General features: G+C 36.0%; 1 pseudogene; it reads right to left on the reverse strand.

The window, feature by feature from the left end:
* Positions 1-1,277: 1,277 nt before the first annotated feature.
* Positions 1,278-3,003, reverse strand: LOC150038637 (serine/threonine-protein phosphatase 7 long form homolog; annotated as a pseudogene).
* Between the last annotated feature and the right edge of the window lie 2,243 nt (positions 3,004-5,246).

The following is a 5,246-nucleotide window of genomic DNA, read 5'->3' on the forward strand; positions in this document are numbered from 1 at the left end:
TTGGGATCCTTTAATGCCGATGTTAGGCGTAAAGATCTTGAGTTCGAGGAAAGTGAGAAAGTGTTCTTGAAAGTAGCACATAGGATAGGTGTTATGATGTTTGGAAGGAATGGAAAGCTAAGTCCGCGTTTTGTTAGACCATTCGAGGTTTTGGAGTGAATTGGCCTTGTGGTGTATTGGTTGGCCTTGCCACCATCTCTCTCTGCAATCCTCAATGTTTTCCATGTCTCAATGTTGAGGAAGTACATAACGGACCCGTCTCATGTGGTGGACTTTAAGCCCTTGCAGCTGAATGAAAACTTAAGTTATGAAGAGAAGCCTACATATATTGTTGCAAGGGAAGTGAAAGTTTTGCGCAACAGGAGGTGTTGCTAGTGAAGGTTCTATGGCGGAATCACCAATTTAAGGAGGCAACCTGGGGGAGTGAATGAGACGAGAGCACATTACCCAAAGTTTTTTCAAGATTAGAACTTTCGAGGATGAAAGTTTCTTAAGGGGGGAAGAATGTAACCCCCAAATTTTTAAGGTAAAATTTTGTTAAATTATTTGGAATTTATTTTGGTTGAGGTTAGATTTTAATAATTTAATTGAGATCTTTTTTTATTGGAACAAATAAGTGAGGAATTAAATTTTTGTGGTTGAGATTTAATTTCCTTTATTATTTGAATTTTGGGAAAATAATGAGTTTGTTTGGAGTTGTTTGGTTGAGGGATTTGGGAAATTAGGATTAAAGGAGTTCAATTATATATATTTAATTAATTAGGGATTTTTTTTTTTTGAAATAATGTTTTTTAATAAATAATGACAAAAATAGGATTTGAGGGAAACAATTTTTAAGAATAGGTATTTTGGGAAAGTATTGACAAAACTAGGGTAGTGGAATCGTGTACTGGGTACACGATTTCCATGTGGCATATTGGTGTACTCGGTACATAAGTACCATTTAATCCAGTCAGCTGACCACGTCGGCTGACTAGTTGACCGATCAAGCGAACTCGTATACCCGGTACACGATTCGCTTATAACTTTTTTTTTCTTTTTTTTTTAAGTTAATTGTTAAACTTAATTCCTTCATTATTGCTTATAATTATTTTTTTAATTGTTAAACTTAATTATTAAACCTAATTTCTTAATTATATATTTAGTCTACAATGAAAACATCTTGCACTTATATTTAAAAAAAATACCATGATATTAAAGAATATTTACAATTAGTTTTTTAATTTACAATTTGAAAATGATACAATGTGGGATTTAAAAACGACCCCCAAAGGCCTTTACTCCTCATGGGGGTTGTCTTCGTGTCCCTCTAAATTAGGTTCACCCCATTGTCGCTGTCATCTACGACGAATACGTCTTCGATCGGTGTCAACAACATTGAGTTGTCTTGTTTGTTGAATAATACCTTCTACGTTGACCAATGTTTGCTGACACATTGAACCCAATTCTGGTAAGTTGTTCTACACTGAATATTGTTGAACATCGCTGATAAAATTATTATGTACAATAAAAAAATAAATATTAAAAAATATTCATATCATATATATGAAAATGTCTGATTTTAAATCTCTTACCATGTAGTAATAGTAAGCGTCGTCAGGTGAGATAAATCACCTCGTGATCAAATTGTACCAGGGAAAGTAGTCGTCTGATATAACTGGTCCATTTGTTAATTCTTCCTGTACACAATGATCACGTCGTCCATGCCAATAGGATAAATATTCCACATGGATTCGACACCAGTCTTGGTCGTGCTTACCTCTTAAATCGATCTGGTGTAGTGATGGGAGTGTATAGGACAACGAAGGTATAGTTTGTCGCATACCGAACTGTCTTAGCACACGATCTGGATGATGTCACTCTACTATATGGAAGCATATAAAAGGGCTAACAGTCAACCAGATGTCTTCACCATCACGACAATATTCAGGTAAGGATGACCAAATCTGTGTGTATGGCGTCCAAATAACCTGACAAAAAAAATAATAAGTATACATATAAAATGTTTTAAATATTCATTTATATACATATTTACTACCTGATTGTGCATCAGCATGTCGGATATTTTTCTGTACATGAGCAACATATTTGTTGACTGTTCAGAGGTAGCTAATACATTACTCCATCTAAAATTATAAAAAGTACAATTAATTTATATTCTTACATAAAATGATAACGAAATAAATATATAAATAAAATAATACCTGGCACTAAGTGGACGATGATCTAGGGCCTGTAGTTGGACTTGTGGTGCTATAATTGGAAATCGATCATAAGCCCATACTTGTAATAGTATTAGTGACCCCGCTATTTCCAACGCTTGTGCATTGGAAGCCCGACAAAGTTCTCTGTACAACCATGCAAGACATACACCACCCCACGGGTACGTATCAGCGTGCTCGAAATTAGACAATAATGGGAGGAACATGAGATGCACCAGAGTATTTGACTTGTTTGCAAATAAAAATCCTCCAATAAGCTGCAGGATGTATGCTTGTGCGTACCTACGTACATTGATGTCGTCAGCATCGGGAGATAATTCGGAAAATTGGGACGCCAACCAAGGGATACTCAATCTTGACCCTTCAGATCCTCTGGTAGAACGACTAAGAGCTCTTCACAAACGTTTTTCCAGTCATACTGTAGTGAGCCTGTCAGTGGTTGCTCGTCCACTTGTAACTCAAATTGTATGGCAACATCTTGCAACGTAATCATACATTCCCCACAGGGCAGGTGAAATGTGTGGGTCTCTGTTCTCCAGTGCTCAACTAAAGCAGTAATAAGGTGCCAATCAAGCTGGATGAAACCAATCTGTGCAACCCCAAGAAAACCTGCCTCCTGAACATATGGAATAATGCGGTGATCAAATGGGATAGTATGTTATGCAGTCGCCTCCCTTCTCCGACAACTCAATACTATAGTGGAAGAACTATCCCATACTGTCTGTGAACGATGCATGTTTTGTTGGTACAACTGTACAGGATTAGAAGGACTAGGCTCCATTACCTAAAAAGTTCAAATTATATTACATAATAAAATCCATGTATAAAAGATATATAAAAAGTACCTAAAAAAATACAATTAGATAAATTAAATTTATTATATAAATTCATTACATAAGTTCATTATAAATATATAAAGAATACAAATACATGAAATATACAATTACATGAAAAATATAAATACATAAAGAATGCAAATACATGAAATATACAAGTAAAAAAAAAAATACACCTAATGACCCAAAAACGACGAAGCACCTAGTGTACGGTGTGGACAAGTGCGTCTGTTATGTCCTTCTCTTTTACAAATTATACATCGCACTTTTTGGCTTGCTTCTTTCCAATCCATTTCATTATGAATGCACGAACTTTTTGGTCGACCTTGTTCTCTTAGTAAGTCCGCATTTGGACGAACTTCTGTAAATGATAATTCTGGCCAATAATCTGGGTGTTGAATTGGATGGAAGTGGCCTTCATAACAACGCTTGAAATTGGACAATTTGTAGCATTCATCAATAAGTGGTAGGTATGTCATATGCATGTAATTACAAACTGCAATTACATGAAAGCATGGAATCTTGAATGATTGCCACTTATTGCAAGAACATGTCCCTTCTTTCAAGCTTAAAACTTGGGTGTGTTGTCCTTTGTAGGGAGAAATCATACTTATGTCAGTTTGTACTTCGAAAGTTTGACTTTCCCTGTCAATGGATGTCACCATATGTGTCGATCCTCATTTTTCCCACCTCTTTAGTTTCTTTAGGACATATTCTGTATATATGTCCCTACGATCGAGTGCTTCACCGATTTCTTGTCTCTGGCGTTCAAAATACAATATTGTGCGATAGAATGTTAGGCTAACCAAAGAAGTAATTGATAACATTCTAGCACCTTTGAAAATGTCGTTCATGCATTCAACTGCATTGCTGGTCATCCACTCGTAGCGGTACCCACCGTCATGTGACTGTGTCCTTTTTTCCAAGTCAATGTCTGAAAAAAATTCGAGACATTCAGGGTGCAATTGTTTCAATTCTTTCATGCACCAAATGAACTTATGCCTTTGGTGTTGATTTCTAACCTTAAATACCAAATTTTTTAGTTGCTTCGATTTGTATTTTGTATTGAAATTACTGGCAACATGGCGAATACAATATCGGTGGTACGCTCTAGGTTCACTCTAACCAATTTCTTCATTATTAATTGCAGCAAGAATGCCCTTATGTCTATCAGAAATAAAGCAGATGTCCTCTCTTTGGGTAACATATTCACGCAATGTCCACAAAAACCATGACCAACTGGACGAATTCTCACCTTCTACGATATCAAAAGCAAGGGGAAATATATGTCCGTTTGCATCAATAGATAAGGTTGTCAATAATTTCTCCTTATACTTTCCGTAGAGATGAGTTCCATCAATCTGGATTAATGGCCTACAATGGTTGAACCCTTCTCTTGCAGGACCAAAAGACCAAAAAACTCGTCCAAAAATAGTCGTATTTGGCACATCAGAGGGAAGGAAAAACCAATATGTTCGTGTTTCTGGATTGTAATGAACAACAACACTTAGCCAATACGGAAGCTCCGAATATGATTTCTCCCAATCGCCAAACACAACAATTAACGCTTTTCTCTTAGTTTGCCACACCCGTCTATAATTGACATTATAGCCATATTGTTTTTTAATGGCTTCTTGAAGTAGGACCACAGGTACTCCAGGATCAACTCTAACCAAATTTTGAATTTCGATACTCATGAAACTTGAATCCAGCTATGAATGATTCTGTGTCAATTTTGAAAAAAAACATGAGGGTTCTCCTTGAAATTTTGTGATTTCGAACATCCCATGAGTTTTGTGCCGACATGCCCGTAGGCTTCAAGCACAACCGTCACTCCATGATTTACATTTAACATACCAAAGATCCTGATTTGATTCCACTACGACAATTTCATAGTGTTCTGTCACACAATATTTTTTTTACAACAAGCTGTAAATCTTCTTTGGTATAAAACAACATTCCCTTTTGTATTAAACTACAGTTATCTACTCCTACATTCTTTTCTTCTAAAGTAGACCCTAGTTCACACGTTGAATTTGTCATTTCCCAATCTATTTGGGTGAACATTTCCGACGGTACCAACTTAAGATCATGTTTACATTACTGTCGTTTCCAAATAATTCATCAATTTCAACGTCAATGTCATTATCTCTATCATTTCCAGGTTCAATAATTACTAAATCTTCAG

This window comes from Benincasa hispida, chromosome 1 (assembly GCF_027475165.1).
Source record: "Benincasa hispida cultivar pf3 chromosome 1, pf3_genome.v1.1, whole genome shotgun sequence".
In the NCBI taxonomy this organism is placed as follows: Eukaryota; Viridiplantae; Streptophyta; class Magnoliopsida; order Cucurbitales; family Cucurbitaceae; genus Benincasa; species Benincasa hispida.